General features: G+C 39.1%; 1 protein-coding gene across 3 annotated transcripts in view; it reads left to right on the forward strand.

The window, feature by feature from the left end:
* ADIPOR2 (adiponectin receptor 2) overlaps positions 1–12,534 on the forward strand; it is a 138,062-nt gene that overhangs the window by 21,176 nt on the left and 104,352 nt on the right. The window contains exons 1-2 of one of the 3 annotated variants that reach the window (XM_072766337.1): positions 556–891; positions 1,036–1,107. The gene's annotated coding sequence lies outside the window, so the exon portion shown is untranslated. Of the gene's footprint in view, positions 1–485; positions 1,108–12,534 lie in introns of those variants that run through there. The other 2 variants (XM_072766336.1, XM_072766334.1) reach the window with 2 other exon arrangements.

The raw sequence follows: 12,534 nt of genomic DNA on the forward strand, positions 1-12,534 counted from the left end.
TAAGATTTTATTTATTTACTCATGAGAAACAGAGAGAGAGAGGCAGGGACGTAGGCAGAGGGAGAAGCAGGCTCCTGGCAGGGAGCCCGATGTGGGACTCCATCCCAGGACCCCAGGATCATGCCCTGAGCAGAAGGCAGACACTTAATTGCTGAGTCACCCAGGCATCCCTATTTTGTATATCCCTTATCTAATTACTGTGGTTACAGTTATTTTTGCTACATTTGCCTTTTAAACTTCATAATAGTTTTATAAATGATTAACCCACTACCTTTACTATATATTTACCATTGGGATTTTTACTCTTACATGTTTTCTTCTTACTAATTTGTGCTCGCCCCCCTTCCCTCTGCACCCCCTAACCCTGCTTAAAGAAATTCCTTTAACATTTCTTGTAGGGCCAATTTAGTGGTAATGAACTAATCCTTTAGCTTTTGTTTCTCTGGAAAGCTCTTTATCTCTCCTTTAATTCTGAATGATAACCTTGCCAAATACAGTGCTCCAGATTGGATGTTTTTCCCTTTCAGCACTTGAATACATCATAACACTCCTTCTGGCCTGAAACCTTTCTCCTTTACATAATGATTTATTTTTCTCTTGCTGCTTTAAAGATTTTTCTCCTCTTCTTTAACTATTGACATTTTAATTATAATGTGTCCTGGTGTGGGTTTCCCTGGGTTTATCTTTTTTGAAATTCTTTGGATTTTCTGAATCTCGATGTCTTTTTCCTTCCCCAGGTTAGGGTAGTTTTCAGCCATTATTTTTTCAAATAAATTTTCTGCTCCTTTCTCCTTTCTCTTCTCCTTTTGGGACGCCTCTAATGCAGATGTTATTCTGTGTGGTGTTGTCTCACTTTTTAAAATTCTTTTTTCTTTTTGCTGCTCTGATTGGGTGAGTTCCACTTCCCTCTTTCTTCTGCTTCATCAGGTCTGCTGCTGAACCCCTCTAGTGTAGTTTCTCAGTTCAGTTATTGTGTTTTTTAGTTCTTTAACTTCTGTTTGGTACTTTCTTATATTTTCTCTCTCTTTGTTAAAGTTCTCACTGTGTTCCTCCATTCTCCAAGTTCAGTGAACATCTTTATGACCATTACCCTGAACATTTTATCAGGTAAGTTACTTAACTTTATTTCATTAAAGACTTTCCCCCCTGGGGTTTTATCTTGTTCTTTTGTTTGGAACATACCCCTATCTTCTTATTTTGCTTGACTCTCTGTTTGTTTCTATGCATTAGGTGAGAAACAGCTTATATCCTTCAGTCTTGAAGGAATGGCCTTTTGTAGGAAAGAAAGCTTATCATTTGACTTTGTTTAGCCCTTGGTTGTTTCCCCAAACTTTAATGATTGTCTAAGCAACCTGATTTATTCTTGATATGTCCCAGTTATTGAGAGACTTCTAATTCTATTTTTTTTAATTTTATTATTTTTATTATTATTATTTTTTTTATTTATGATAGGCACACAGTGAGAGAGAGAGAGAGGCAGAGAGATAGGCAGAGGGAGAAGCAGGCTCCATGCACCGGGAGCCCGACGTGGGATTCGATCCCGGGTCTCCAGGATCGCGCCCTGGGGCCAAAGGCAGGCGCCAAACCGCTGAGCCACCCGGGCTGCCCTAATATATATATATTTTTAATCACTCTATTTTGCCATTTTAATTACAACATGTGTTGGTGTGGATCTGATTTGGTTGATTTTGTTGGGGGTTCTCTGTGACCGTTGGGTCTGGATATCTGTTTCTTTCCCCAGATTAGGAAAGTTTATAGCTATTTTTCTTCAAATAAATTCTCTGCCTGCTTTTCTCTTTTTTCTTCTTCTGGGACTCCTATAATACAAATGTTATTATGTAAGTAAAATCTCATTTTGCGTAATTCCTTTTTTTCTCTTGTGTCCACTTGATTACTTTATGTTACTATGTCTCCTATGTTATTCATTTGTTCCTCTGTTTCTTCCCACCTGATGTTCTTTCTATCAAGCATGTTTCCCTTCATTTGAGTCCTTTATCTCTGGTGTATTAGTCCTTTTTTCTGTGTTAAACATCTCACAGATGTCCTCCATCTTTTCTCAAGTTCAGTGAGATCATCATTATGATCATTCCTTTAAATTATCCATCAGACAGGGATGCCTGGATGGCTCAGTGGTTGAGCATTGCCTTCAGCTCAGGTCGTGATCCTGGGTCTGGGGATTGAGTCCTGCATCAGGTTCCCCACAAGGAGCCTGCTTTTCCATCTGTCTATGCTTCTCCCTCTGCCTCTCTCTCTGTGTCCCTCATGAATAAATAAATAAAATCTTAAAAAAATAATTCTCCATCAGGCATGTTACTTATGTGTTTTTTGCTTAGATTTCTGGCCATGGCCTTGTCCTGTTATTTCATTTGGAACAAACTCCTCTGTCTTCTCATTTTATCTAAGTCTTTGAGCCTGTCTCCTGTGTTAGGAAAGTCAGCTATGTCTCTTGTTCTTGAGGGTAATGGCTTTATGAAGAAGAGGTCCTGTTGTGCCCTACAGTGTAGTGTCCTCTGTTCCCCAGGGCCTGGAGCTTCTAGGAGTGTCTCCAATGTGTGCGTCATGTGCTCTGTTATTTTGTCCTAGCTACTTCAATTTTCAGGCCAATTGTCTGCAGAGGTTCTCTTTGCCTGTTGTGGGCAGTGTTTGGTCCCTGGCCTGAATAAAGTAAGTTTTAACTATGTGTGCTCTGGCCTGCTTTAGAAATGAGACTCATCACCACCACCACCAGATCCAAGGCCTTGTAAAGCTCTTGGGTCAGGAGACATGGTGTTGGGATGACTTTGGGCTGGGTTGGGGGAGGGGCCCACTGTGTTGGGACTGTGTGACTGAGAAGGGTGGTTATTCTGAAGTGTGTGGGGGTGGGGTTTGATGTGAGTAAGTTAGGTAGTGAGTGTGGGTGCTATGCTGGTTCCACAGGTGGCTCTGTGCTTATGCTGAGTGGTGAGGGAGGGAAATGGTGCAAGCTAACTCCTTTGTTTCCAAAGGGGTCTCTCCATCTATGCTGCTTCTCTGGGACATGCTCCAAGATGAGCAACTAACGCAACTAACCTCACTACTGTGTGCCCCAGGCATTCTTCAGATCACACTTTCCATGCCATATGTCCATGGATTGTTTGCTTGCCTTCTCTTCAAGAGCAGTCCCAGTGGCCTCTGAGCTCTCCTAAAGCCAAGCATAATGACCTTTAAAACTCCAGGCTTTAAGCCCCACTGGTTTAAGAACTCACAAAATATGGACCTTCTCACTTTACAAGCCAATTGCTGTGGGGATTCGTTTTCCCATGTGCTCCCCTGTGTGCTGGTTTGTTTCTCATCCTTTTCTGAGACCTAACTCTCCCCACTGCAGCGACCATAATCTGTTTCTCTCCCAAACCATGCTTCTGCACTTCCTACCTTCTTCAATGTGACTTCTTTACTACTTTTATTTTTTATTTTTAAAAATTCTTTATTTAATTTCAATTTAGTTAACATATACTGTATTATTAGTTACCAGGGTAGAATTCAGTGATGCATCAATTGCATAGAACACCCAGTGCTCATTATATTAAGTGCCTCCTTTAATGCTCATCACCCAGTTACCCTATCTCCTCACCTACTTCCCCTCCAGCAACTCTCAGTTTGTTTCTTAGAGTTCAGCATCTCTTATGGTTGCTTCCTGCTCTATTTTCATCTTATTTTATTTTTCCTTCCCTTCTCTTATGTTCATCTGTTTTTGTTCTTAAATTCCCCATATGAGTGAAATCATATGGTATTTGTCTTTCTTTACTGACTTATTTCACTTAGCATAGTGCCCTCTAATTCTATCCACATTGTTGCAAATGGCAAGATTTCATTCTTTTTGATGAGTAATATTCCATCTATTCACTACCTTTAGTCGTGGAGTTTGTTCTGCCTGTCTTCAGATCAATTTCTAGAGTACTTAAGATGATTTGGTAATTATATGGTGTTCATGGGACGAGGTGAGCCTAGGATTCTCCTACACTATCACCATCTTCCCCTTTCCGTTTTCTCTATTATTAGAGTTATAGTGGACATATTACCCTCTTTTCTCTAAATCTCTATTTTTTCTCTCTCATTCTGTGATGTCTTCCAGGTAAATACAATCCATCTCTTGATTTTCTCTTTAGTGATAGCTAATCTACAGTTCAATTTATTCACTAAATTTTTATTTTTAGTTTTTAGAAATTTGTTTTGCATTTCTACTTGCTCTTGTTTCTTTTTTTAAAAAAATATTTATTTATTCATGAGAGACACACAGAGACACAGAGAGAGGCAGAGACACAGGCAGAGGGAGAAGCAGGCTCTGTGCAGGGGACGTGGGACTTGATCCTGGGTCTCCAGGATCACACCCTGGGCTGAAGGTGGTGCTAAACCGCTGAGTCACCCAGACTGCCCTACTTGTTCTTGTTTCATTTGTTTTTGCTCTTTCTTACATTTTTTCCTTTTAGATAGCTTATAATTTTAAGATACTTATTTTTTAGCTTCAATAATATTGTTCTGCATTTAAATCCTAGGCTACATGGTTATTGCAAGGTTATTAATTCCTCAGGGAAGGCTTTTTTTCTTTCTCCTCCCTATCTTCAGGGGCAAATGAAGTTTTAATTCACATTCCCTACAGTGGTTTTCATTCCCTTTGTGTTTCTGAAACCTGAGAGTTTAACTTTCTTTCTTGAGTATTCAGCTTGGCATTTAAAAGAAAGCTTTTGAATTTATTAATCAGTTCTAGGTGTTTATCACAGGAGAATTTTCAGGTTATCTGGTCTGCCAAGTTGCCAAACTTGATTATTAAATTGTGTGTGGTTTTAATTTAAACAATTTTTAAATTATGGTAAAGCACATACCATAAAATATATTAATTAGCTTTTATATGCAGGGTAAAACTTCACAAAGAATACCCATTTTTAGTTGCAAAATTAAAAGTACTTATTAATAGGTTAGTAGGAAGGTTAGTAGGTTTTCCAAGGGAATGAGTGACAGAGAGGCAGAGATTGGACGACATATTCTGGGAAAGGAAAATAGTTGGTTTGGCTGTATTGCAGTACATGGTACATGGGATAATGTGAGCAAATTTCTGGAATAGTAAATTAATGGACTGTAGAGGGCCTTGGCTTTCCACCTGAGGGAATTTGGACTTTGAAAGTCTGCGAAGGTTTCAAAATTAGTTCTTTGTATTTTTAAGGAATTTATTTATTTATTTATTTATTTATTTATTTATTTATTTGATAGAGAGCTGGGGGTGGGGGAGCAGAGGGAGAGGGAAAAGCAGACTCTGTGCTAAGCACAAAGCTCAACATACGGCTCAATCCCACAACCCTGAGATCATGACCTGAGCTGAAATCAAAAGTTGGATGCTTGGGGATCCCTGGGTGGCTCAGTGGTTTAGCACCTGCCTTGGGCCCAGGGTGTGTGATCCTGGAGTCCTGGGATCGAGTCCCACATCGGGCTCCCTGTGTGGAGCCTGCTTCTCTCTCTCTCTTTGTCTTTCATAAATGAATAAAATGTTAAAAAAAAAAAGTTGGATGCTTAACCAGCTAAGCCACCTAGGCACTCCTTGAACTTCATTCAGTTTGAAGATTGGTGTTTGCAGCAGTATATAGAATTATTTAGAGGGTGGTGAGATTGATGGCAGTGAGACTAATTAGGAACTTATTGTAGTAGCCTAAGAAAAAGGTATGAAAACACATAATAGGAGTAAGGTTTGACAAAGTCTCAGAGCTGTTGAAATAACCAATCCATAATTGTAGTTATTAACCAAATTGGGGCTGAGGAAAGATGCTGATATAGACATATGACATCATTCTATAGAGCTAAGTTGCTTCCCAATGGAAGAACTTTTAGACATGCTATTTATAAAATGTCTGCTCATTAGCCTGTGGCACTAGTTAGAACTTTCCTGTGATTGAACCCAGGCTTGAAAAGCATGCATCGCTATAGTTTGAAAAGTGGTTTTAAAACAGAGAAATTAGAGTAAAACAATGATCCATAGCTCCACAGAGTATGAACAAGTTTTTTTTTAAGATTTTATTTATTCATGAGAGAGGCAGAGACATAGGCAGAGGGAGAAGCAGGATCCCAGTGGGGACCTCAAATGCAGGACTCAATCCCAGGACCCTGGGATCATGACCTGAGCCAAAGGCAGATGCTCAACCACTGAGCCAGCCAGGTGCCCCTGAACAACTGTTCTTAGCATCAGCAGTAAGAGTTTTAAGTGGTCTCCCATTGTTTGCTTCTAGTGTTAACAAGATTTTCTGAAATCATTGATCTGGACATTCTACCAAATTTCATAACAAGCCAATTTGATCACTTGTTTTTACTAGGTCATATGTCCAGTTGGCATGATGGAAACCCAAACTATCTTGGTTTGTGCTTGTTCTCTTATTTCTCTGGTATGTTCTGAGGTTATTTTCTTCCATGTCTTGAGTGGGAGTCTCCCTTTCCCAGATTGTTGTGTGTTGTTTTCTAACTTGTTTCTTAGTTGGCTAAATTTAAATGAATACTAGCTATTGAGAAATGCCACATTTAGTAGCTAATGAATGAGTGAACTGACAAAAGCAATAGAACTATGAAGCTAAGAAGTTTATTGGAAAAGAACTCAAATAACTTAATTCTGAGAATGAGTTGTCAAGGTGTGGGTATGGACAGAGGAAAGAAAGAACCTGGAAAGTAAAGGCAGATATTGATGCTCCCTCACCAAATTTGCAACATTTAAAAAAAAAAACAAAAAAAAACAAAAAACAAATTTGCAACATCTATCTATCTGGAATTTGCTTTAAACCTTTATATGTTCCTTTATGTGTTTTTCTAATTGCTAGTTTTGTTCATGGTGTGACAACTTATCTCAATTTTTGGTGTGTCTGTTCCATAGTGTTTTTTAAATTCATACTTTTGACGGCCTCACTTGGTTTTTATTACCAATAAATATTCAATGAATCTTGTTAAATAAATGATTGAATGGGTGGATGCTATTAAAAAGAAATTGAGGGGCACCTGGCTGGCTCACTTGGTTCAGCATGTGACTCTTGATGTCTGGGTTGTGAGTTCCAGCCCCATACTGGATGTAGAGATTACTTAAAAGGTAAAAAATTTTTAAAAAAATCTTAAAAAACAGAAGTTGCATGATATTTTGGAAACACATTACTATACTACCAAAGAATATTAAGATACCTTTATATTCCTTTTCTCCCTTTCCTTCTATTAGCATTTATTGAGCACTAAGTACAGGTAAGCATAACATAAAATGCTGGAAATTACAGTGATTTGTTTTTTCATCTTGAAATAATTTGGCAGTTGATGAAAAGCTTTAAAGTTTGTTATTTAAAAATAACCAGTTCTTCAATTTGATGACATGGCACAAGCATGAGGCTTACAGTTTTATTATTGCTCTGAGTCTATACTTCACAGCCATTAGATTTTAAAAATATTTTTGTCTTTGCTAGTGACAGCTATTTTATAATTTTAAGTAATGAGTGTCTAGAGTAGGCATTTTTAGCCCGAGATTGAGTCATAGAGGTAAATGTGTGGTCTTGGAGGAACATAGGCAGTCCTCTAGTGGTTTGTAAATGTGTGGAGTATAAATTTATTTTTCTGAAGGATATAACTTCTCAAAAGAGTTCATAACCCCAAAAAATGTTAAAAGCAATTCTGCCTTGCTTCATTAAGCTCCCTTTGCTACATTGTCTAGTGGTTAAGTGCTTGGGTAATGTAGTCACAGTCCTTGTGTTTGAATCTTAGCTCTGCTATGTAGCTGTGTGACCATAAGCAAGTCACTTAACCTCTCTGTGCATCAGTTTCCTCATCTGTAAAATGGAGATAATGATAGTACTATGCCATGAGTTAACAACCATGTGTAAATAACTCAGAAAATGCTTAGCACATAGTATATATTCTATATATTAGCTATTGTTATTATAATTATTACATAGATATGGCATTGGTAATAATGATGGTGAAATCATGATGACTTATACCTTCCTGAAGCCACTTAAGAGTGAATGAAAATGAGTAACCATAAGAAATGTTTTATAACCTGCTGACCATCCTCGGTAAAGCTAATACAGCTTTTCTCTTCTTGTTCTACTTTAAAGATAGCCAGACTTTTAAGCCAGGGTAATGATTCGACCGCTGAGATGAGTATATTCAAGTTACATTACAGGAGCAAAAGCAGTTTGCTTTTTAGATTTAACTAACATATACACTGATTTTCTTTTTCATCCTGGGTTGGAACTGACTCACTGCTGTGCTTCTGTTTTTCTACTCCATTGAATATGCATTTTTGATGCTTTACCAATAATAATGCATGGAGAAATGGGGAAAAAAAATTTTTTAATGGGATCTTTTGATTAGCTGTCCTAAAGCTTTTCGGTTACAGTTCTCCCACAAAATACTGGCACAATCTGACAAACATTTTGGAGGTCTCTCTCTTTTTTTTTTTTCCCCTCCCTTCCTTGTACAAAAAAATTTCCAATTCCTGTGACAACTGCCCCAGAAATTTGCTTCCGGGCTACTTGTCTCTGTGGGCGCTCCCTCTGAAAACAAATCCACTTGGGAACCCTGGATCCAGGAGTGCCAAGTAGAAATTGTGTAAAGTGATTTTATTCAGATGCTGGTTACCTGTCAGACTTAAAATCTGAGGGACCAGGATCCCTGGGTGGTGCAGCGGTTTAGCACCTGCCTTTGGCCCAGGGCGTGATCCTGGAGGCCTGGTATCGAATCCCACGTCGGGCTCCCGGTGCATGGAGCCTGCTTCTCCCTCTGCCTGTGTCTCTGCCTCTCTCTCTGTGGTTATCATAAATAAAAAAAATTAAAAAAAAAATCCGGCAGACCTAGAGATAATTGCCTGAATATTTTTGGTAGTGAAAGTTTGGCATCTAAGATCTAACCCCTGTTGCATTGCCCTCTTTCTTTCTTTCTTTCTTTCTTTCTTTCTTTCTTTCTTTCTTCTTTCTTTCTTTCTCTTTCTTTCTTTTTCTTTCTTCTTTCTTTTCTTTTTTTTAAAGATTTATTTATTTATTTATTTATTTATTCATGATAGAGAGAGAGAGAGAGAGAGAGAGAGGCAGAGACACAGGAGGTGGGAGAAGCAGGCTCCACGCCGGAAGCCTGATGCGGGACTCGATCCCGGGACTCCAGGATCCCGCCCTGGGCCAAAAGCAGGCGCCAAACCGCTGAGCCCCCCAGGGATCCCCTGCATTGTCTTTCAAAGTGTGGTCCGTGGGGACAAGACCTGCTATGTCTCCAAGACTCAGGGTATAATGAACATGGTGGGGCTTGTGGTATCTCTTGTTCAAAGGTAAGAATTTCAAGAGCTGCAGGAGCGTTAACCGTAAGTGAAGGGACGCCCGGGTGGCTCAGCGGCTGAGCGTCTGCCTTTGGCGCAGGGCGTGGTCCCGGGGTCCGGAATCGAGTCCCGCATCGGGCTCCCTGCATGGGGCCTGCCTCTCCCTCTGCCTGTGTCTCTGCCTCTCCCTCTGTCTGTGTCTCTCGTGAATGAATAAATACACACACACACACACACACACACACACACACACACGTAAGTGAAGAGTCCTTTAGAGCACAGAGCCCTGTGCCTTGGCACTGGCATACACCCATGAGCCCAACCAAGCCTGTGTGGAGCCGATGGTATCAGAAGCTCTGCAGTCTTACTGGTAAATCCGATATCTGGGGCTTACTGGCGAGTTAATGAATTCGAATCTCTGGAGATAGCGTGTGTGAATCATCATTCTCAACAAGCTCTCTGATGTTAATTTTGTACACATAAAAAGTTGATAACCTTTCACTTTCATTGGCTTGGGAAGAAAAAGCAATTCTATCTTTTATTTATTTATTTTTTTCAATTCTGTCTTTTAAAAGTGTATGGCTTGCTTGCCTTGATAGCTACCTGAGGCAGCTGCCCTGTGCCACCTTCAGCTTTTCTTTCCACTTTCTTTCCCTCTTTGCACTCCTTCTTCCCTTTCCTCTTCTACATTTGTTTGCAGCCTGTCACTAGTATGCGAGGCATGGCTAAACTTTGCTGATGACACCCAAGGCATATGAAACGATTAAACAAAGAAAATTTGAGAGGAGAGGGGAGACTTTCAGTGATCTAGGCAGTTTTTCTGTAGGGATTATGTTGTTTGCCAGAGCCAAGTTTATTTTTACTTCTAAAAAAAAAAACAGAAAAGGAAAAACATCAGAGAAACAATGCTACGAGAATAATCCCGATCCTATAGCCCCATCCTCAGTGACTCTTTGGTCGAATACTTTGGAATTTGATCCCAGATCAGTCCATCTCCTCCCCAGTGAATGTCTGTCAGTTCTTGGAACTTATTTCTGCCAGTTGTCTCTTCACAAAATTGTAACCCCAAGGACTCAGGGGTTCATCCTGGGTAACTTCATGAAAGAATTCTTTCTTTCCTTTTTTTTTTTTTTTTTTTTAAGATTTTACTTATTTATTCACGAGAGACAGAAAGAGAAAGAGGCAGGACACAGGCAGAGGGAGAAGCAGGCTCCATGCAGGGAGCCTGATGTGGAACTTGATCCCGGGACTCTAGGATCATGCCCTGAGTCAAAGGCAGATGCTCAACTGCTGAGCCACCCAGGTGTCCCCATGAAAGAATTCTTATCAAATTACCCTAAACACTTGGTTTTAAGTTCTGAGTCTAGAGACACTTGGGTGGCTCAGCAGTTGAGCACCTGCCTTCAGCTCAGGGCGTGATCCTAGAGTCCTGGGATCAAGTTCCACATCAGGCTCCCTGAATAGAGCAAGCCTGCTTCTCCCTCTGCCTGTGTCTATGCCTCTCTTTCTGTGTCTCTCACGAATAAATAAAATAAAACCTTTAAAGAAAATAAAATTTCTAAAAAAAAGTTCTGAGTCTAACTAAATATCATCAAGATATTTCAGGGTTAATAAACTTTTTTATGTTATGGATATCAAAGTTTAGCACAACAAATGCTCTTTTTAATTTTTTTTTTCTTTTTGGCTCACAGTTTTCTCTGTGTGGGTGATTGCTTAAGTAGTCACTAAGCAGAGCAGATGCTGTCTTGAATTTTTGCTTACTTCAAAGTCGACAAATTTTTACTAACAGGTGCTTCCAAATTCCTTATGAAACTATTTTTCTCTTTATTGATTTTCATCTCTGTTCTCTGTTTTTTCCTCTAGTATTTCTGGAGTTTTATTACTCTTTTTTTTAAAAAAAGATTGTATTTATTTATTCATGAAAGACACAGAGAGAGAGAGAGAGAGACAGAGACACATGCAGAGGGAGAAGCAGGCTCCCTCAGGAAGCCCAATTTACTTATTTGTTTTAGAGAGAGAGTGTACAAGTGCATATGAGAAGGAGGGGCAAAGGGTGAGAATCTCAAGCAGACTCCTCACGCAGTGTGGAGACTGACTTGGGGCTAAATCTCATGACCCATGAGATCATGACCTGTGCTAAAATCAAGTGTCAGACACTTAACCAACTGAGCCACCCAGACACCCCTGTAACCCTGAAGTTCTTAAAAAATATTTTCTGCTTGCTTTTTATTTTGGCAAAGGACTTCCATACAAGAATATATAAAGAACTCTTACAACTCAATAAAAAGAAGGGAAACAACTCAAGTTTTATTTTATTTATTTTTTATTTTTTATTTTTTTTCAACTCAAGTTTTAAAAAGGCAAAAAATTGGAATAGACTTATTACAGAAGAAAATATAAGAATGGCCAATAAGCACATGAAAAAGTTGCAACATCATTTGTCATCAGAGAAAGACAAGTTACAATAAGATAATGCTAACATAGTCACTAGAACAGTTAAAATAAAAGTATCTGACCAAACCAAGTGTTGGGAAGGATGTGGAGCAATTGGGAATCTCATACATTGCTGGTAAGAGTGTAAAATGATAAAATTACATTGAGAAACAATTTGGCAATTTCTCATAAACATAAGTTTAAACATAAACTTATCATATCACCCAACTATTTCACTCTTAGGTATTTACCTAAAAGAAATGAAAATATATGTCTTCTCAAAGATTTATTCATGAATGTTCATAGCAGCTTTATTCATAGCAGTCAAGAACTGGAGATTATACATAAATTCATCAATGGGTGAATAGATGAAACTGTGGTATATGCATACTACTTAGCAATAGAAAGGAATGAATTACTGATATGTATAAATAACATGAATGAACTCAAAAACATTATGCTGAAAGAGAGAAGCCAGATACAAAGGAGTACATATTGCACAATTCCGTTGATTTGGATTCTAGAAGAGCCAAACTAATGTGCCATGACAGAAAGAAGATCAATGCTTGGCTGCAGCCAGGTTTGGGAGGGGGCTGTTGAACTCCAAAGGGGCAAGAGGGAATTGGGGCAGATGTTGGGGACATTCTATACTCTTTAAAATTAAAAAAGATTTAAATATCTTATTTGTTTATTTGAAAGAGAGTGAGAGAGAAAGTGTGAACAGAAGGAAGAGGGAGAAGCAGGCTCCCCGCTGAGCAGGGAGCCCAATGTGGGGCTCAATCCCAGGACCTTGGGGTCATGACCTGAGCTGAAGGCAGATAAAAACA

This window comes from Vulpes vulpes, chromosome 8, assembly GCF_048418805.1.
Source record: "Vulpes vulpes isolate BD-2025 chromosome 8, VulVul3, whole genome shotgun sequence".
In the NCBI taxonomy this organism is placed as follows: domain Eukaryota; kingdom Metazoa; phylum Chordata; class Mammalia; order Carnivora; family Canidae; genus Vulpes; species Vulpes vulpes.